The sequence below is a fragment of the Pseudophryne corroboree genome, chromosome 4 (genome assembly GCF_028390025.1).
Source record: "Pseudophryne corroboree isolate aPseCor3 chromosome 4, aPseCor3.hap2, whole genome shotgun sequence".
Classification (NCBI taxonomy): Eukaryota; Metazoa; Chordata; class Amphibia; order Anura; family Myobatrachidae; genus Pseudophryne; species Pseudophryne corroboree.
The window spans coordinates 804,624,162-804,647,024 of record NC_086447.1 but is presented as its reverse complement, the minus strand read 5'-3'; the positions used below and the strand labels follow the sequence as shown (position 1 = coordinate 804,647,024).

The following is a 22,863-nucleotide window of genomic DNA, read 5'->3' as shown; positions in this document are numbered from 1 at the left end:
TGGATTTTTGATGCCACGGCCGCAGGGCGCTGTATAAAAGTGACCCCCGGCTGTGGCATTATCTGTCCAGCTAGTGGAGCCCGGTGCTGGTTTTATAAATACGGGGGACCCTACTCTTTTTATCCCCCGTATTTTTGGAACCAGGACCAGGCGCAGAGCCCGATGCTGGTTGCTTAAATATGGGGGAACCCCTGTCATTTTTTTTCCCATATTTCTGCAACCAGGATCGGCTCAAAGAGCCCGAGGCTGGTTATGCTTAGGAGGGGGGACCCCACGCAATTTTTTTTAAGGATTTTACAGTGTTTAATTTAAAAAAAAAAAAAAAAAATGAACCCCAGCACGGATCACACAGATCCGGCCGAGATTCATTGTAAAAAAAGTCGGCAGTGTTTTGCTAATCACTGCCGTAAAAAACTGGAAAAAAAAACGAATGACATCGACATCGGAAAACCCGAAAAGGCAAAATACGGCAGCTTAGTAAATCCATCGTAACAAATTCAAAAAGTTGCAGTTTTACACTTTCGATGTCATTCGTGATTATTCTCCCACCAAATCGGGAGACTTACGAATCTTAGTAAATTTACCCCAGGGTCTTTGATATGGTCAATTGTTAGCAGAATCGTGTCTCTGTCTAATGTGTCAATATTTTCTGACAGTTTATCTGACTACGCAGCGGCAGCACTGCACATCCATGCTGACGCAATAGCTGGTCTAAGTATAATGCCTGAGTGTGTATATACAGACTTCAGGATCGCCTCCTGCTTTCTATCAGCAGGTTCCTTAAGGGCGGCCGTATCCTGGGACGGTAGTGCCACCTTTTTAGACAAACGTATGAGCGCTTTATCCACCCTAGGGGGTGTTTCCCAACGTAACCTATCCTCTGGCGGGAAAGGGAACGCCATTAGTATCTTCTTAGGAATTACCAATTTCTTATCAGGGGAAGCCCACGCTTCTTCACACACTTCATTTAATTCATCTGACGGGGGAAAAACTACAGGTAGTTTTTTCTCCCCAAACATAATACCCTTTTTTGTGGTACCTGGATGTAAATCAGAAATATTTAACACCTCTTTCATTGCCTCAATCATGCAGTGAATGGCCTTAACGGGCATTAAATTTGACTCATCGTCGTCGACACTGGTGTCAGTATCCGTGTCGACATCTACTTGTGCCATCTGAGATAGCGGGCGTTTCAGAGCCCCTGATGACTTTTGAGACACCTGGACAGGCACGAGCTGAAGACTCGGCTGTCCCACAGTCGGCATGTCGTCAAATTTTTTATGTAAGGAGTCTATACGTGCACTCATTTCCTGCCATAAACTCATCCACTCAGGTGTCTGCCCCCCAGGGGGTGACATCCCTGCTAAAGGCATCTGCTCCCCCTCCACATCATTATCCTCCTCAAACATGTCGACACAGCCGTACCGACACACTCCACACACACAGGGAATGCTCAAACAGAGGACAGGACCCACAAAAAGCCCTTTGGGGGGACAGAGTAAGAGTATGCCAGCACACACCAGAGCGCTATATATATACAGGGACTAACTGAGTTATGTCCCTAATAGCTGCTTTTCAATAAAATATATATATACTGCCAAATTTAATGCCCCCCCTCTCTTTTCCCTCTTACTGGTACTGTAGATTGCAGGGAAGAGCCAGGGAGCTTCCTTCCAGCGGAGCTGTGAGGGAAAAATGGCGCCAGTGTGCTGAGGAGATAGGCTCCGCCCCTTTTTCGCGGCCTATTCTCCCGCTTTTTATGGAATTCTGGCAGGGGTATTTACCTCATATATAGCCCCTGGGGCTATATATTGAGGTATTTTAGCCAGCCAAGGTGTTTTTATTGCTGCCTCAGGGCGCCCCCCCCCCAGCGCCCCCAGCGCCCTGCACCCTCAGTGACCGGAGTGTGAAGTGTGTGAGAGGAGCAATGGCGCACAGCTGCAGTGCTGTGCGCTACCTTGGTGAAGACAGAGTCTTCATGCCGCCGATTTTCCGGACCATCTTCTTGCTTCTGGCTATGTAAGGGGGACGGCGGCCGAACATCAAGGCTGGGCCTGCGGTCGATTCCCTCTGGAGCTAATGGTGTCCAGTAGCCTAAGAAGCCCAATCCGGCTGCAAGCAGGCGAGTTCGCTTCTTCTCCCCTTAGTCCCTCGCTGCAGTGAGCCTGTTGCCAGCAGGTCTCACTGAAAATAAAAAAATCTAAGACTATTACTTTCTAAGAGCTCAGGAGAGCCCCTAGTGTGCATCCAACCTCGGCCGGGCACGAAATCTAACTGAGGCTTGGAGGAGGGTCATAGTGGGAGGAGCCAGTGCACACCAGGTAGTCTAAGATCTTTCTAGAGTGCCCAGCCTCCTTCGGAGCCCGTTATTCCCCATGGTCCTTACGGAGTTCCCAGCATCCACTAGGACGTCAGAGAAATGTTGAATCTGTAGAAATTCAAAGAAGGGGGGCACAACAGAAACCCATGATCCCTGAGAGCAAAGATCCGACACCAGTCTAATACCTACCTTGTACCACAATTTAAATTGTGTAGGAGAGAGACCAGGAGGGAAAGCTGGATCACCTATTCTCTTTTAACTTATCCTTCTCTGCTTCACCTTCACTGCATCCTAGAGCTACTTTCACTAAGTGTAACATTGAGGCTATCAACACAATTTCCTATTTCCTGCTCGACTCACTTCTCTCACACCTATTCTCTTTCTCTCCTGCACTGAACAAGTCACTACACAATACAATGCCTCCCTTACTTCTGCTTTTGACTGCACTGGTGATCACTTCTCACTCTCACAGATCAAAACTCAACCCTTTCATATCAAATACACCAGATATCTGCAAAAATGTTCCAGAACCACTGAGTAACAATGGAGGAAATCAGGCAGACTTCCTCCATTTCAAATTTCTACTGTCATACTACAGTGCGGCTCTTTTCCTCTCTAAACAGTCATATTTCAAAAACCTCATCTCTTCCAAATCCTCAAACCCCCAGCGTCTCTTCACCACTTCCAACTCCCTTCTCTGCCCACCCCCTCCTTGCCTCCCTTCCTCACACTCTGCCACCTACTTCACATCTAATATTTACTTTATACATCAGGACATCACATCACACCAGAGCCTCAGCACATACCCCATTCCTTTCCCATCCTTCCCCTCCCCATCCATCTTACCGGGTGGTCTTCTGTTTGCCGGCGGTCGGGCTCCCGGCGCTCAGTATACCGGCGCCGGGAGCCCGACAGCCGTCATACCGACAATTATTTTCCCTCGTGGGGGTCCACGACCCCCATAGAGGGAGAATAAAATAGTGTGGCGCGCGTAGCGCGCCACCGTGCCCGTAGCGTGGCGAGCGCAGCGAGCCCGCAAGGGGCTCATTTGCGCTCGCCAAGCTGTCGGTAAGCCGGCGGTCGGGCTCCCGGCGCCGGGATGCTGGTCGCCGGGAGCCCGACCGCCGGCCAGCCGTAGTGAACCCCATCTTACCAACTCTGGCTTTTTCCCTATCTCTGGAGATAAAGTCATGGCACTCCCCATTTGACCCAATCCCTTCTCACCTCCTCCACTACTTGCCCACTTTCTTAACATCTCCCTCTCATCAGGTATTGCCCCCTCTGCCTTCATGCATGCCCTTGTCTCCTCCATTCTTAACCTATCCTTGATCCTAACACTCTCTATCCTCCCTTTTGCCTCCAAACTCCTACAACTGCCTAACCACCTTTCTTTCCTCCCACTGCCTACTTGACCCATTTAAGTCTGACTTCTGTCCTCTCCATTCCACTGAAACTGCCCTCATGAAAGTTAGCAATGACCTCCTTGCTGCCAAATCCAAAGACCACTACTCTCTGCTCCTTTTCCTCAACCTTTTCTGCTGCTTTTGACACTGTGGACCACCTTCTCGTCCTGCAAATACTTTACTCCCTTGGTCTGTGTGATACTGCCTTTCCTGGCTATCCTCCTATCTCTCTGACTTTCTCTGTTTCCTCTCATGACTCCCCTCCTTCATCCCACACTTTCACTAACAGTCAGTGCCCCCCAAGGATGTGTTCTTTGACCTCTCCTATTCTCCCTCTATTTGTCTTCTATAGATGAGCTCATCAGCTTTTTTGACCTCCAATATCATCTCTATGCTGATGATACTCAGATCTACCTTTCCTCCACTGACCTCTCCCCCTCTCTCATCACTTGTATCTCTAACTATCTCTCTGCTATCACTTCCTGGATGTCCCAGTGCTTTCTTAAACTTCACAACTCTAAAGGTGCATACACACGGAGCGATATAACTGAGCGATTTTGACTATATAGTCAAAATCGCTCAGAAAGTTAGTGCAGATCGCTCCGTGTGTACACAGCCAGCGATAGCGATGCGCGTCCCCGCTAGGTCGCTATCGCTGGGAAAAATAGTCAGTGCAGGCAAGTCAATTTTGGCTATGTCGCTGCAAAAGTTAGTCAAAATCGCTAACACTTTAAGAGGCCAGCGATTTTTCCCAGCGATAGCGATGTGCAGGCGGCGGTGGTGCGGGCGGCGGCGGGTTGTGGCGGCGGGTTGTGGCGGCGGTGCGGGCGGGGGCGGGTTGCGGTGGCGGTGTGGGCGACGGCGGGTTGCGGCGGCGGTGTGGGCGGCGGTGGGTTGCGGTGGCGGTGTGGGCGGCGGCGGTGCGGGCGGCGGCGGGTTGCGGCAGCGGTGCGGGCGGGGGAAATTTACCTTTCTATTGCAGAGTTTGGCAGCGGAGCGGTACCAGTTTCAAAAATGGCGCCTCAGCGTCATTTTTGAAATTCAAGATGGCCGCCGCGAGCCAATCACGGCTCGCCGCGTCATCGCCCCGCCCCCTCCCGCTGACTTATATAAGTCAGCGCGAGGCAGCGGCTGTCAGTCCGACGGCGGAGGAGGAGCGGAGAAGAGCGCCTGAAGACGCCGTGGAAGTCCTGGATGGGCGGCGGCTATGCAAAAGAGCTTAGCAGCCGCCGCCCACCAGGTGAAGATGCTGGAAGTCCTGGGAAGGCGGCGGCCATGCAAAAGAGCTTAAAGGCCGCCGCCTCCCAGGTGAAGACGTCGTGGAAGTCCTGGATGGGCGGCGGCTATGCAAAAGAGCTTAGCAGCCGCCGCCCACCAGGTGAAGACGCCGGAGCAAGACCCCAGAAGCCCTGGGGAGGTGGCGCCCCCCCAGGTGAAGACGCCGGAAGCCCTGGGAAGGCGGCGGCCATGCAAAAGAGCTTAAAGGCCGCCGCCCCCAGGTGAAGACCCAGTTTAATAAAGGATTTTTAAAAGAATGTGTTGTGTTTTTTTTTTTATATTTTCTTTACAGGTGGACTACAGGTGCCAGCGGGCCCTTTATGTCCGGGCATGCTGGCACTTGTGGTTCTCCAAGTGCCAACATGCTGGGGCAGGCTTGCTGGGACCTGTAGGCCTCCTGTAAAGAACAATATTACTATTGAAAGGCTATCAGCCTCCCATCCACCGGGCCACGGATGGGGGGGACAGCCTCGGGCTTCACCCCTGGCCCTTGGGTGGCTGGAGGGGGGGACTCCTTGATTTAAGGGGTCCTCACTCCTCCAGTTTACCCCGGCCAGGGGTGACTAGTTGGGGGGGTAATGGCACGGGCGCAGGGACCAATATAAAAGTGTCCCCCGGCTGTGGCATTATCTCCCTGGCTAGTGGAGCCCGGTGCTGGTTTGAAAAATATGGGGGACCCCTATGTCTTTTGTTCCCCGTATTTTTTAAACCAGGACCGGACGCAGAGCCCGGTGCTGGTTGTCTAAATATAGGGGAACCCTACTCATTTTTTCCTCTGTATTTTAACAACCAGGACTGGCTCAAAGAGCCCGAGGCTGGTTTTACATAGGAGGGGGGACCCCACGCAAAAATTTTATTTTTTTACTTTTAGCTATTTAAATACCAGCCACCCTGTAAAATCGTCCTATATATGACACTCATCCCCTTATTTAAATGAGATAGTCAAAATCTCCCATAGCCAAAATCTCTTGCATAGTTAGACAAAATCTCTGGTAAAGTTAGTCAAAATCTCCTACTGCCAGTTCAAGGGAAAAGTTAGTCAAAATCTCTCATAGTCAAAATCTCTCCGTGTGTATGCACCTTAAGACTGAGCTGACCATCTTCCTAACCCACATATCCATCCCACAATTTCATTTATATTGATGGCACAACTATTTCCTCTAGCCCACAAGTGTGCTGTCATGGAGCAATTATTGACTCCTCCCTCTCCTTCAAACCACACATTCAGTACCTTTCCTCCCATTTCCATCTCAAAAATATTTCCAGGATCAGAACCTTTCCCACCCTGGATGCTACTAAGACCCTCATCCACTCACTGATCATCTCCAGATTGGACTACTGTAACCTTTTCATATCTGGCTTCCTTTACATCTGCCTCTCTGCACTACAATCTGTCCTTAATGCTGCTACCCAACTTATCTTCCTCTCAAAACATACTGCATCTGCCACCCCTCTCCTACAAGCCATACACTGGCTCCCTTTCCCCTTCAGAATCAAATATGTGCTTCGCACACCTACTTACAAAGCCCTTATACATTCCTATATCATTTACATCTCTGACCTCATCTCCTTTCACACTCCCGTCCACCCACTTTAATCCTCAAATGAACGCCACCTTTCCTGCAAACGGATTATGTCCTCCCCCTCCCACCTCCATAATTTCGCAAGTGCTGCTCCCTACCACTGGAACGCTCTCCCTCTACCTATCAGCATCTCCACTTTGCTACAAAAATTCAAAAGGGCTCTCAAGACCCACTTCTTCATCAAAGCCATCCAGCTCTCATACTAACCCACTGCCCCATGTTTACTCTCAACCCCATCTGTATCACGCCTGCCTGTATGCCCCTCTCCTTTAGAATGTAAGCTCTCATAAGCAGGGCCCTCTTCTCTCATGTGCTTTTCCTTCCCTTATTTATACTATCATCTACTCCATACTCCCTACAACAGCAACTAATTCTTGGTTTCTGCCACCCTGCTGCTCATTTATTTGTTATGACTGCTGATGCAGCAATGTTTATAAATCATGTACTTGTCCTATATTGTCTTGCACTAAAAGTTGCTGTTTTTTTGTTCTGCTCATTTGTTTATGTACTTAGTTAATGCGCTGCAGAACCCTTGTGACGTTATATAAATAAATGATAATACGAATAAAAACAATTACTACAGCCATGTTTTCTTCTCAGGTTAGAAGAAATGTTTTCAAATCATCACAATTATTACTTTGATTAGGTTTTGGAAGAGAACACATATTTGCCAAACAGTGGTTAAACTCCTACAGTAAATCTCTCTTAGGTGCAGCTATATCAAATCTTCTAAAGAGGACAAATGGAGGCATTTCCCATAGCAACCAATCAGATTCTAGTTATCATTCATCTATTAAATTTTATAAAATGAGAGCTAGAATATGACTGATTGCTGTGGGCATCTTCTCCATTTGTTCTCTTTAGAAACATGGAATTTGATGGCAGATAAGAACAAAAATGGCCCATCCAGTCTGCCCTTTAGGGTTAGAGTATTAGGCATAGGGTATTAGGGTTGGTTTAGTGGTTTGGGTTAGGGTATTAAGGCCCCCATCCACTAGTCCGATTTGGGCAGTTTTCTTCAGATTTCGACACATCTGACCGTCATATCTGAAGAAAGGTGTCACATCGCATGGCTCTTCCGATCCGATGCGCACTCCCGTGTCAGATATATCTGAACTACAGATCTCTGAGGCTGCCCCAACTATTTATCTGAATCTGAAGAAATCAGGTGCACATCGGATTGTTTTTTTTACTTCAGATGTATCTGATCAGATTCATCTGAAGCGTCACTTGACTGGCATCTCCCTAGCCACTCCCACCCACCAAGAGGGGGAACAGCGGCAGCAGCAGCATCAGATCAATCGCATGTAGCATGTGTGCATCAGATATATCTGATGCGATCTGGCACATGATATATCGCATCAGATATATCTGAAGTGAATGTAATTAAAATTAAAGCCAGGGTCTGATCCAATTCCCGGGACGCTCCCGGTAGAGTTCAAGAGAAATCTGATGCTATCTGCAGTTCAGACAAGTCTGAGTAGTGGATGGCCACCTTTAGGGTTAGTTTAGAGGATGGGGTTAGGGTTTTAGGGATAGGGTATTAGGTTTGGTTTAGGGGGTTAGGGTATTAGGGATAGTTGGGGGATTTGTATTAGCTGTTAGGGTATTAGGGATAGAATATTAGGATTGGTTTAACGGTTTACATTAATATATTAGGGTTAGGGGTTGTGGTAAGGGAGAAGTTTAAGGTTAGGGTTGGGTTAGGTATTATGTCCAGAGATAGGGTATTAGGGTTAATGTTTAGGGTGAGGGGTTAGGTTAGGGTACTAGGGTGAGGGTTATGGTAGGGATTTATCTACATCCTGGGTTTAGTGGGATTGTACTGGATTCGGTATACGTGACCCCGCTCCCATGAATAGTGTTGCAAAGAGGATTTAGCCGTCCGGTGGTCAGCAGGTGCCTATAGCAGCAGCAGGAAGATAGTAAGGCAGAATCTAATGGACAGGTCACTAAGGTCCAGCTAGGGAGAGTGTCCAGGATAGAGTACAGGCGCTATAGGGGAAAGACTAAAAACAAACAGAAGTTTATCAAGCAAGTTTATCTCTGTTAGATCATTTTTTATTGATAGTACTTGTGAGTCGGTTTGATTGGTTATTGCTAATGCATTACTAATTTGTAAAACATTTTTATACAGAAATAACTACTGTGTGTTTGTGCCGCTGCTCTGTTGCTTAGTTTAGCCAGCCAGGTGTGTTGGTGAACAATATTGTGAGCTGTGAGGTGTTCACAATTCATTGAAAATGACTGGAAAATAAGAATTTACTCACTGGTAATTCTATTTCTCATAGTCCGTAGTGGATGCTGGGGACTCCGTAAGGACCATGGGGATTAGCGGCTCCGCGGGAGACTGGGCACAACTACAAAGAAAGCTTTAGACTACTGGTGTGCACTGGCTCCTCCCACTAAGACCCTCCTCCAGACCTCAGTTAGGATACTGTGCCCGGAAGAGCTGACACAATTAGGAAGGATTTTGAATCCCGGGTAAGACTCATACCAGCCACACCAATCACACCGTATAACTCGTGATACAATACCCAGTTAACAGCATGATAACAACTGAGCCTCTCAGCAGATAGCTCAACAATAACCCTTTAGTTAAGCAATAACTATATACAAGTATTGCAGACAATCCGCACTTGGGATGGGCGCCCAGTATCCACTACGGACTATGAGAAATAGAATTACCGGTGAGTAAATTCTTATTTTCTCTAACGTCCTAAGTGGATGCTGGGGACTCCGTAAGGACCATGGGGATTATACCACAGCTCCCAAACGGGCGGGAGAGTGCGGATGACTCTGCAGCACCGAATGAGAGAACTCAAGGTCCTCCTCAGCCAGGGTATCAAATTTGTAGAATTTAGCAAACGTGTTTGCCCCTGACCAAGTAGCAGCTCGGCAAAGTTGAAGAGCCGAGACCCCTCGGGCAGCCGCCCAAGAAGAGCCTACTTTCCTCGTGGAATGGGCTTTTACTGATTTAGGATGCGGCAGTCCAGCCGCAGAATGTGCAAGCTGAATCGTACTACAGATCCAGCGAGCAATAGTCTGCTTAGAAGCAGGTGCACCCAACTTGTTGGGCACATACAGGATAAAGAGCGAGTCAGTCTTTCTGACTCCAGCTGTCCTGGAAACATTAATTTTTAGGGCCCTGACTACATCCAACAACTTGGAAGCCTCCAAGTCATTTGTAGCAGCAGGCACCACGATAGGTTGGTTCAGATGAAAAGCTGATACCACTTTGGGGAGAAACTGGGGACGAGTCCTCAATTCTGCCCTATCCATATGGAAAATCAGATAAGGGCTTTTACATGACAAAGCCGCCAATTCTGAAACACGCCTGGCCGAAGCCAAGGCCAACAACATGACCACTTTCCACGTGAGATATTTTAAATCCACGGTTTTCAGTGGCTCAAACCAATGTGACTTTAGGAAATCCAACACCACGTTGAGATCCCAAGGTGCCACTGGAGGCACAAAAGGGGGCTGAATATGCAGCACTCCCTTAACAAAAGTCTGAACTTCAGGTAGTGAAGCCAATTCTCTCTGGAAGAAAATCGACAGAGCCGAAATCTGGACCTTAATGGAACCCAATTTAAGGCCCATAGTCACCCCTGACTGTAGGAAGTGCAGGAACCGGCCCAGCTGAAATTCTTCCGTTGGGGCCTTCCTGGCCTCACACCACGCAACATATTTTCGCCATATGCGGCGATAATGGTTCGCGGTTACTTCTTTCCTAGCTTTTATCAGCGTAGGAATGACTTCCTCCGGAATGCCCTTTTCCTTCAGGATCCGGTGTTCAACCGCCATGCCGTCAAACGCAGCCGCGGTAAGTCTTGGAACAGACAGGGCCCCTGCTGCAGCAGGTCCTGTCTGAGCGGTAGAGGCCATGGGTCCTCTGACATCATTTCTTGAAGTTCCGGATACCACGCTCTTCTTGGCCAATCCGGAACAATGAGTATAGTTCTTACTCCTCTTCTCCTTATTATCCTCAGTACCTTTGGTATGAGAGGAAGAGGAGGGAACACATAAACCGATCGGTACACCCACGGTGTTACCAGAGCGTCCACAGCTATCGCCTGCGGGTCTCTTGACCTGGCGCAATATTTTTCTAGCTTTTTGTTTAGGCGGGACGCCATCATGTCCACCTGTGGTTTTTCCCACTGGTTTACAATCATTTGAAAGACTTCTGGATGAAGTCCCCACTCTCCCGGGTGGAGGTCGTGCCTGCTGAGGAAGTCTGCTTCCCAGTTGTCCACTCCATGAATGAACACTGCTGACAGTGCTAACACGTGATTTTCCGCCCATCGGAGAATCCTTGTGGCTTCTGCCATCGCCGTCCTGCTTCTCGTGCCGCCCTGTCGATTCACATGGGCGACTGCCGTGATGTTGTCTGACTGGATCAGTACCGGCTGGTTTTGAAGCAGGGGTTTTGCCTGACTTAGGGCATTGTAAATGGCCCTTAGTTCCAGAATATTTATGTGCAGGGAAGTCTCCTGACTTGACCATAGTCCTTGGAAGTTTCTTCCCTGTGTGACTGCTCCCCAGCCTCGAAGGCTGGCATCCGTGGTCACCAGGACCCAGTCCTGTATGCCGAATCTGCGGCCCTCTTGAAGATGAGCACTCTGCAGCCACCACAGCAGAGACACCTTTGTCCTTGGAGACAGGGTTATCAGACGATGCATCTGAAGATGCGATCCGGACCACTTGTCCAACAGGTCCCACTGAAAGGTTCTTGCATGAAACCTGCCGAATGGAATCGCTTCGTAGGAAGCTACCATTTTTCCCAGGATCCGCGTGCAGTGATGCACCGACACCTGTTTTGGTTTTAGGAGGCCTCTGACTAGAGATGACAGCTCCTTGGCCTTCTCCTCCGGGAGAAACACTTTTCTCTGTTCTGTGTCCAGAACCATCCCTAGGAACAGCAGGCGTGTCGTAGGGACCAGCTGTGACTTTGGAATGTTTAGAATCCAGCCGTGCTGTTGCAGCACTTCCCGAGATAGTGCTACCCCTACCAATAACTGTTCTCTGGACCTCGCCTTTATCAGGAGATCGTACAAGTACGGGATAATTAAAACTCCCTTCCTTCGAAGGAGTATCATCATTTCCGCCATTACCTTGGTAAAGACCCTCGGAGCCGTGGAGAGACCGAACGGCAACGTCTGGAATTGGTAATGACAATCTTGTACCACAAACCTGAGGTAGTCCTGGTGAGGATGGTAAATGGGGACATGTAGGTAAGCATCCTTGATGTCCAGCGATACCATGTAATCTCCCTCGTCCAGGCTCGCAATAACCGCCCTGAGCGATTCCATCTTGAACTTGAATTTTTTGATATATGTGTTCAAGGATTTCAAATTTAAAATGGGTCTCACCGAACCGTCCGGTTTCGGTACCACAAACATTGTGGAATAGTAACCCCTTCCTTGTTGAAGTAGGGGCACCTTTACTATCACTTGTTGTGAATACAGCTTTTGAATTGCCTGTAACACTGCCTCCCTGCCTGAGGGAGTGGTTGGCAAGGCAGATTTGAGGAAACGGCGGGGGGGAGACGTCTCGAATTCCAGCTTGTACCCCTGAAATACTATTTGAAGGATCCAGGGATCCACCCGTGAGCGAGCCCACTGCTTGCTGAAATGCTTGAGACGGGCCCCCACCGTACCTGGCTCTGCCTGTGGAGCCCCAGCGTAATGCTGTGGACTTTGAGGAAGCGGGAGAGGACTTTTGCTCCTGGGAACTGGCTGTATGCTGCAGCTTTTTCCCTCTACCTCTGCCTCTGGGCAGAAAGGACGCGCCTTTAACCCGCTTGCCCCTATTGGGCTGAAAGGACTGTACCTGATAATACGGTGCTTTCTTTGGTTGTGAGGGAACATGGGGCAAAAATGTAGACTTCCCAGCTGTTGCTGTGGAAACGAGGTCCGAGAGACCATCCCCGAACAATTCCTCACCCTTATAAGGCAGAACTTCCATGTGTCGTTTGGAATCTGCATCACCTGTCCACTGCCGAGTCCATAACCCTCTCCTGGCAGAAATGGACATTGCACTAATTTTGGATGCCAGCCGGCAAATATCCCTCTGTGCATCCCTCATGTATAAAAGTGCGTCTTTTATATGCTCTACGTTCAGCAAAATAGTGTCCCTGTCTAGGGTATCTATATTTTCTGACAGGGAATCTGACCACGCAGCAGCAGCGCTGCACATCCAGGCTGAAGCTATAGCCGGTCTCAGTATCACACCTGTGTGTGTATATATAGATTTCAGGATAGCCTCCTGCTTTCTATCAGCAGATTCCTTCAGGGCGGCCGTATCCGGAGACGGTAGTGCCACCTTCTTCGACAAGCGTGTGAGCGCTTTATCCACCCTAGGGGATGTTTCCCAGCGTGACCTATCCTCTGGCGGGAAAGGGTACGCCATTAGTAACCTCTTAGAAATTACCATCTTTTTATCAGGGGAAGCCCACGCTTCTTCACACACTTCATTTAACTCTTCAGATGGAGGAAAAGCTACTGGTAGTTTTTTCTCTCCAAACATTATACCCTTTTTTGTGGTACCGGGGGTAACATCAGAAATGTGCAACACATTTTTCATTGCCTCAATCATGTAACGTGTGGCCCTACTGGAAGTTACATTAGTCTCATCGTCGTCGACACTGGAGTCAGTATCCGTGTCGACATCTGTGTCAACCATCTGAGGTAGCGGGCGTTTTAGAGCCCCTGATGGTTTTTGAGACGCCTGGGCAGGCACAGGCTGAGAAGCCGGCTGTCCCACATTAGGTATGTCGTCAAACCTTTTATGTAAGGAGTCGACACTATCACGTAATTCCTTCCACAGCACCATCCACTCAGGTGTCGACCCCGCAGGGGGTGATATCACATTTACAGGCATCTGCTCCGCCTCCACATAAGCCTCCTCATCAAACATGTCGACACAGCCGTACCGACACACCGCAAACACACAGGGAATGCTCTGACAGAGGACAGGACCCCACAAAGCCCTTTGGGGAGACAGAGAGAGAGTATGCCAGCACACACCAGAGCGCTATATAACACTGGGATCCCACTATCAATGAGTGTTTTCCCTATAGCTGCTTTTTATATATATTACATATATATATATATATATATATATATATATATACTGCGCCTAAATTTAGTGTCCCCCCTCTCTTTTTACCCTTCTGTAGTTTTCTCAGACTGCAGGGGAGAGCCAGGGAGCTTCCTTCCAGCGTAACTGTGAGGGAAAAATGGCGCCAGTGTGCTGAGGGAGAAGCCCCGCCCCCTTTTCGTCTGACTTTCTCCCGCTTTTTCTGTGATACTGGCAGGGGTAATTTTACATCTATATAGCCCCTGGGACTATATATGATGTATATTTTGCCAGCCAAGGTGTTATCTATTGCCCTCAGGGCGCCCCCCCCCCAGCGCCCTGCACCCATCAGTGACCGAAGTATGAGGTGTACATGAGGAGCAATGGCGCACAGCTGCAGTGCTGTGCGCTACCTTGGTGAAGACTGAAGTCTTCTGCCGCCGATTTTCCGGGCCTTCTTCGTGCTTCTGGCTCTGTAAGGGGGACGGCGGCGCGGCTCCGGGAACGAACACCAAGGTCGGGTCCTGCGGTCGATCCCTCTGGAGCTAATGGTGTCCAGTAGCCTAAGAAGCCCAAACTACCACCTGTTAGGTAGGTTCGCTTCTTCTCCCCTTAGTCCCTCGCTGCAGTGAGTCTGTTGCCAGCAGATCTCACTGAAAATAAAAAACCTAAATATACTTTCTTTCTAGGTGCTCAGGAGAGCCCCTAGTGTGCATCCAGCTCGGCTGGGCACAAGAATCTAACTGAGGTCTGGAGGAGGGTCTTAGTGGGAGGAGCCAGTGCACACCAGTAGTCTAAAGCTTTCTTTGTAGTTGTGCCCAGTCTCCTGCGGAGCCGCTAATCCCCATGGTCCTTACGGAGTCCCCAGCATCCACTTAGGACGTTAGAGAAATTAATGTTATTGAGGTTAATAATACTCCAGGAACAAAAAAGGTCCAAATTATGTAATTTTACCAGTTTTTATTATTTAAGAAAAAAAATACAGATCCAAAACCAAAACCCGGAAGGGGCGGTTTTGGCAAAACCAATACAGATCCTAAACACGAAGGAGATACAGAACCAAAATCCAAAACCCAAGATCTGGGCCAGTGCTCATCCCTAATAATAATACTACAGTGCATATCACATCCTGCCTGTTAGACAGTATACTGTGTATAATAATACAGTGTATATCACATCCTGCCTGTTAGACAGTATACTGTATATAATAATACAGTGTATATCACATCCTGCCTGTTAGACAGTATACTGTATATAATAATACAGTGTATATCACATCCTGCCTGTTAGACAGTATACTGTATATAATAATACAGTGTATATCACATCCTGCCTGTTAGACAGTATACTGTATATAATAATACAGTGTATATCACATCCTGCCTGTTAGACAGTATACTGTATATAATAATACAGTGTATAGCTCACCGTGCCTGTGAAACAGTATTTAAATATCAGAGGTTCTCAAATGCGGTCCACAAGGCACCCCAGCGGTCCAGGTTTTAATTATATCCAAAGTTCATCACAGATGGTTAAATCAAATTGGTAGAGGTACTAATTAAGCCACCTGTGGCCAAGCATAGATATACTTATAACTTGGACCATTGGGTTGCCTTGATGACCGCATTTGAGAACCTCTGGTATATATAATAATACAGTGTATAACTCACCCTGCCTGTTATACAGTATATATATCATATCCTGCCTGCGAGACAGTATACAGTATATAATAATACAGTGTACTGTTCACTCTACCTGTTATACAGTATATATAATTATTAGTTTGCTAAATCTCTCCCTTGGGTTAGGTATGATATGTCGACAGTCATAATGTTGACATTTATCATGCTGACATGAGAATGTCAACACGGGGATAACGTTGACATTGATCATGTCAAAATTCATTATGTAGACAATGATGAAATGTCAACATGTTCAAATGTCAACATATCGTCCTCTGTCAATTTGATTAAACCATCTTTATTCAATCACGGCTATCCTTAAAACTTGGACTGTAATGGAGAGTGTGGGAAACTGCATTATACAAACAAAAAATTTCAAAACAAACAAAAAAATATGTGAAAAAATTAGTCGATTCTTTTATTTAAGTAAAAAAAACTAATATAAATTTATAATTTTTATACTGATCTGTTTGTAAAAATAACTTTAAACTATAAATATATGTTTATTTTATAGGGGAAAATGATACTATATTCCTTTTAGACATTCTTGGTTGATGCTTTAAGAACGACAAACCTCACACCCCCTTGGAAACACTTAGCTTGTTCAGTATACGACCTTTATATGACAGAAGGAAAAAATTAAAACCTTGGACTTTAGGAATGTAAAGGTCTCTCACTGACCTGTAACACTTCTCTAGCTGCAAGTTGGCATTTGATGTTTTAAGCTTAGGTGATACTTGTTGAGATATTTTCAAAAACTCACTATTTTCCAGTCTGTGCACCTGCTGAAATAGAAAGCTCCTATAGATGAGGATTTTTCTAACAACTTGATGGAATTCATATTATGTAAACAGCATGAAATGCTGCAAAAGGTATCCAACAAGTCTGATCTAGACAAAACTATTCAAGCGCTATGCATTATATGCTTCATCTCAAACCCTGTAGATAGAGCCAAAATATGGAGGTCATGGTATGTTGATGGAATTTAATATAGGAGAAGGCTCCTTCCTTAAATAAAATATGTCTAGCAGGCCCTTATATTACTTCTACAATATAGAATGAAGTTGTTTCACTGGAAAATGAAGCTCCTGATGAAGCACCGTTCTTAACGAAACCTGCACCAGATAACTGTATGCTTGCAGGCGATTGGATGTATTATTGTTCAGATAATCCAGTTATGCATCTTATTGGATGTCCAGATAAGAAGGCACTGATTCTCAGAGAACTGAGCCCACCCGAACCTCCGGGATCCGGGGATATCCGAGTACATTGTATATTGAATACAATGGGCTTACCGCTGATTGGCTAAGAGAGCTGTCTGTCACAGCTCTCAGCCAATCAGCGGTAACCCATTGAATTCTATGGGACTTTGAAAAAAGAAAGTGCAGCAGTTGACGCCCATCCTCCCGCAGAGACTACCACTACCCCCACTGCCGATGTTGCCGGCACCACCCGCATGCTGCCGGCCTGCCCACACTGAGGACACCGACAACACCCCTGCACTGAGGACATAGCCAGCACCCCCGCTCTGTCAACACAGCTGGCATCCCCACCAGAGGCGTAACTAGGGTTTTCGGAGCCCAGGGCAAGATGAAGAGTGGCGCCCCCCCCCCCCCCCAAAAAAAACCAAACACATCAAAAGAAGCATGTGCGCGCCGAAAAATGGGTGTGGCCACACTCCAGAAGGGGTGTGGCCACTGAAAATGGGGCGTGCCAACATGACTATCACCTACCCCGTGTCGCCTCTCAGCACACTATCACCTACCCCTTGTGTCGTCTCTCAGCACACCTTCATTCAATTTTTGCACAGTACGCATGCAGAGTCCCCTTTTTACACAGTGCCAGATACACAATTGCCCCACAGTGCCAGATACATATTGCCCCACAGCGCCAGATACAATGCCCCACAGCGCCAGATGCAAAGCCTCACAGTGTCAGATCCACAGTGACAGATACAGCGCCCCACAGTGCCAGATACAATGCCCCACAGTGCCAGATACAATGCCCCAGAGTGCCAGTTACAATGCCCCACAGTGCCAGTTACATTGCCCCACAGTGCCAGTTACATGCCCCACAGTGCCAGATACATGCCCCACAGTGCCAATATAAGACCCTCCAGCCCCCCCCCCACCAGTCACTCACCGCTTCCTTCCCTCTGTGCTATGTGAGGGATGGAGAGCGCAGCGCCTCTCCTGCCCCTCAATGCTCCAGGTCTCCGGCGGTGGCGGTGGCTATGTGGCACCGGTTCGTTAGCCAATCAGAGCTTGCGGACCGGCAGCCAATCAGGAACTAATGCCACCGGAGACCGGACACACGCAGCGCCGTGCGGCAGCGCCGTGCGGCAGCGGCGTGCGGCAGCGGCGGTGAGGACATTGAGGGGAGGGAGAGACGCTGCGCTCTCCTCCCCTCAAATTGCGGCGTGACGGGGGTGAGTGGGCATGATGCCCTGGCTGCCAGCGGCACCCCCCTCTGCTGGGCCTGCCAAGGCATCCAGGGCACGTGCTCCACTCACCCTACCCTAGTTACGCCTCTGATCCCCGCACTGCTTACATCCCCACACCGAGGATACCGCCGGCACCCCTACATTGCGGGCACCACCGGTCACACTAAATTATTGACACCGACGGAACCTCCGCACTGTTGTCCCCCTGCATTGAGGGCACCGTCAGCAACCCCGCACTGCCAACACCAATGGCACACGCACTCTGCTGACACTGCCGGCTCCCCAACACCGTCGGCACCCCTGCACTGAGGACACCACCGGCACGTTGACACTGATGGCATCTCTGCCCTGAAGAGACCATCAGCAACCCCGCACTGATGATATCCCCACACTGAGGACACCGTCGGCACACCCACACTACCAACACCACCGGCAACCCTGAACAAAGGACACCGCCAAAAACCGTGCACTGCCGACACCGCTGACACCCCTGCACTGCCGACACCAATGGCACCCCATGCACTGAGGACACCAATGGTACCCCTAACTGATGAAACTGACAGCACGCATCAACACCACTGGCACCCCCCACTCTGCTGACACTGCCGGCACCCCTGCTATGCCAACACTGCCAGCACTCCTGCAATGAGGCATCATCAACATCGCCGGAACCCCCCAAACTGAGGACACTGCTGGCATTGCCGACACCACCGTCACAGTAAGTGCACTATTGGTGTATCCAACCCACACTGTTTCCGACATGCACTTTATCCAACCTGCACTGTATCTAACCCACACTGCATCCAACCTGCACTGTATTTATCCTGCACTATATCTTGCAATGGTGTCCAATCAGCACTGTATCTAACAGCACTGTATCTGACCTGCACTGTATCCCATACTGTATCCAACTCACACTATATCCCATACTGTATCTGACCACCACTGTAACTTGCACTGTATCTGACTTGCCTTTTTATGGTTGGGGATATTTCGGGGAGGTCCGGTATGATATACTAGCAGACAGATGCCGGCTGTCAGTATACACTCGCCACAGGTTCTATTCCCACTCAGTTGGTGGCGTAGACCCACCAACCGAGTGGGAATTAGGGTCGGGTGTCATATGCCAACCGTTGGCAAAATCTTGGAAGTCAGGATTCCGGTGTCGGTCTCCTGAACGCTGGGATCCCAACTACTGGCATTTTGACTGCATCCCATTTTGAGGAGCTGCTCAACAATACGGCTGATTGTCCGAGGCTTTACATGGGCACAATGTGCCAGTAATCAGTGGCCCATCGTCCCCAGGAGGGAGGTACAGATTGGACACAGAAGAGGCTTGTGCTGGGGGCATGTGCACTTGTCTAGGGAGCATACACATCTTACTATGTTACACGTGGTTTAGGTTTTTTTCTTTGCTGCTTGTTAACTACTACTACTTTTGTTTTGAGCAATGATAGTCCACACACGGTTCTTAGTAAATTTCCGTGTTGTTTTTTTTTCTATTGAAAGTACTTGCGAGTTGGATTGATTGGTTATTGCTAATTTATTACTAATTTTCCAGACATTTTTAAACAGAAATAACTGCCATGTGTTTGTGCCGCTTGGATTAACCAGCCAGCCAGCTCGCCACGCGTCGGGCCTGGTAGCTCACTTCACTCTCCACAGGTTATATTCCCACTTGGTTGGTGGCTTGGACCCACCAACCGAGTGGAATACCCTTTGGATGTCGAGAATTTTGTTTGTCGAAATTTCTCCGGCTGTCGGGATTCCGGCGTCGGTCTCCTGTACGGCGGGATCCCGACAGCCGGCATTTTAACTGCATCCCTATATATATATACATATATATATATATATATATACACATATATATATATATATATATATATATATACACACACACACACATACACACCCACGGAAACCCTTCTGAATAAATTGTGCGTCTGCCTCTGGCTCGTAAAGGTTAATTTTCCCCAATTTTTATTGATCTAAAGTCAATGAAAATCGATCTGAAACAATGTTTCAGTGGTTATAAGACATGTACCAACATCTGATTTTGGATATTAATTTTTAAATGTTAATACATGTGTGTTTTAGCCCCAGAAACACATCTATTTAGATTGATTTACATCTATTTGACATCAATGAAAATGTACCGCTAGTATATACTGTATACCCCCTACTCTGGAAGGGGAAGGCTGCTGATATGTTTATTATGGTGGACATCACAGAAAGTTAAAATGTTATATTTGCATCTTGTGCCGATTTATTTTTAGCAGGCTCCATGCGACTTGAGTACTTTTATCTAAACATTTGCCCATTTACTATAATGTGTATAAGTTGCGTACAGTGGGCCCAAATCAGACCTGATCGCTGCTGTGAGTTTTTGCAGCAGTCTGCGATCAGATAACTGCCGCCCATAGAGAGTGAAAACCTGCCCCGTGCAAGTGTGCGAATGCATGTGTACGGCGTGCGAAAATTCCACCAGACAGCGGACAGCTGCAAATCCATTCGCAACTCACTCACCATCGAATGATTTTTCCAGTCTGTGCGATACAGACAGGCTGTTTGGGTCCAGAACTGATGTTACACACCCTCCCTGAAAAACGCTTGGGAATGCCTGCATTTTTCCCGACACTCTCAGAAAACGTCTGCTCCTGTCAGTCACTTTGCGAAAACCCTTGCGATCAAAATTTTCGCACCATCTTGTCGCTGTTTGGCAACGTGCCTGCGCATTGTGGTGCATATGCATGCGCAGTCATTCGATAATAGTCCGCTGTGCGATTTCAGGTACAGTATGAATCGGGCCCAGTGTTTGAGTATCTTTTACACTCACGCTGAGACCACACCTCCTTTTGTGCTCCTGCCACATCTGATCCTGCTTTTTGCAAGAAGACGAAAACACATTTGCTACCTATGCTGGATTGGTTATATCTTCTGTTTGTGGGAAAATCTGCCTACGTAGACAGCAAGGATGGTGTAATGGTTAGCATTACTGCCTCACAGCATAGAGGTCATTGGTATGATTCCCACCAAGGCCCCTAACTGTGTGGAGTTTGTATATTCTCCCTGTGCTTGTGTGGGTTTTCTCCAGGTACTCCAGTTTCCTCCCACAATCTAAAAACATACTGGTAGGTTAATTGGCTTCCAACAAAATTAACCCTAGCAAGAATGTGTATGTGTACATGTGGTAGGGAATATATATTGTAGACTCCACCGGGGCAGGGACTGATGTGAATGGCCAAATATTATAATATAATAACATGTAAAGCGCTATATAAATAACTGATAATAAACAAATATGTGATTTTTTTTTGTCTTCTGGCACATTTGACATTTGCTCTTGACGCAAACTGTGTTCAACTGTGAATAATGTCCACAGTATATGTGCTTCTATACTAACAGGTCCACAGCATACTCACCTACCCTCCCGGAATGGACGTGAGGCACCTGAAAATCGAAGAGGTAGTCAAGTCTCCTACAGTGCTGCAGCCTGTCTGCACCCCCCTCCTCCCCCCTGCTGCCCAGATGTATGTGGGCACAAGTGGGCGGTACGACGGGACTCGCGTCACTGTAGCCAAGCTCCCTGAGAGGGGCGTGGCAATGATGATGCAACCGTGACTGCCACTCCCCCTGTGGCAACTCCACTATGTAGCCACGCCCCCACTACACCCCTATTCCGAGTCACGCCCTCCCTCCTCGACCCCTGCTGTGCTATACTGGCTTCCCTCGCAGGTACACAGTATACTACATGTGCTGTTATACTAACCGGAAAACATAGAAAATAGACAAAACGAACAAAAATATTTTTATTAATGTAAGTTTAACAATTAATTGTACTTCCTTAATTATAACTTAGTTATGAACTTTACCGTCCCTCATGCTTGCCAGAAAATCATTGCTAAGTATGGAAATGATCTAATTCTATCCCATGATAATTAAGCTGGAATACTATGTGCATTAGTCGTATAAAAATAATTATTCTTTAAAACATTTTAATCACATCTTTAATTATCCTGATAGATCTCACCTACTAATTCTTCTGGGCTTCACTTTCTTTTTGAAAATAAGACCAAATCCGGTCAGTCCCAAAGTTAATTTAATTCCTTCAACACTTGTTATTCTCTTAACTCACAATTTGCCTTGCAGCTATGTATATACTTTTGGTTCCACAGGCAGAAAATGGAATCCGCAGAGTGGTGAGAGATCTCTGTGACCTGCAAAAATAAATTAATAACAAACTAAACATCAGCATTTGTAGACAGCTTGAATACTTAATAATAGGGAGGTGAAAAGACCTATGAAAGCTGCACACATTCACTCATAATAAACTGATAATTTGTATTTTCTCTGACGTCCTAGTGGATGCTGGGACTCCGTAAGGACCATGGGGAATAGCGGCTCCGCAGGAGACAGGGCACAAAATAAAAGCTTAAGGATCAGGTGGTGTGCACTGGCTCCTCCCCCTATGACCCTCCTCCAAGCCACAGTTAGATTTTTGTGCCCGGCCGAGAAGGGTGCAATCTAGGTGGCTCTCCTGAGCTGCTTAGAATAAAAGTTTAGTTTAGGATTTTTTATTTTCAGTGAGTCCTGCTGGCAACAGGCTCACTGCATCGTGGGACTAAGGGGAGAAGAAACGGACTCACCTGAGTGCAGAGTGGATCGGGTTTCTTAGGCTACTGGACATTAGCTCCAGAGGGACGATCACAGGTTCAGCCTGGATGGGTCACCGGAGCCGCGCCGCCGTCCCCCTTACAGAGCCAGAAGAGACGAAGAGGTCCGGTGAAATCGGCGGCAGAAGACGATCCTGTCTTCAGACTAAGGTAGCGCACAGCACCGCAGCTGTGCGCCATTGCTCTCAGCACACTTCACACTCCGGTCACTGAGGGTGCAGGGCGCTGGGGGGGGAGCGCCCTGAGACGCAATATTACAGTATATACCTTAGGTGGCTAAAAAGAATACATCACATATAGCTCCTGGGCTATATGGATGTATTTTACCCCTGCCATTTTACACAGAAAAAGCGGGAGATAAGGACGTCGTGAAGGGGCGGAGCCTATCTCCTCAGCACACA

At 47.8% G+C, this 22,863-nt stretch overlaps 1 long non-coding RNA gene across 2 annotated transcripts in view; it reads right to left on the bottom strand.

The window, feature by feature from the left end:
- The window catches only part of LOC134911799 (uncharacterized), a 67,946-nt gene extending 46,591 nt beyond the window's left edge, over window positions 1-21,355 (bottom strand). For both annotated transcript variants that reach the window (XR_010176848.1, XR_010176849.1), the window contains exons 1-2: window positions 21,212-21,355; window positions 16,028-16,131 (exon numbers count right to left, since the gene is read on the bottom strand). This is a non-coding gene — a long non-coding RNA (uncharacterized LOC134911799). The remainder of the gene's footprint in view (window positions 1-16,027; window positions 16,132-21,211) is intronic.
- Between the last annotated feature and the right edge of the window lie 1,508 nt (window positions 21,356-22,863).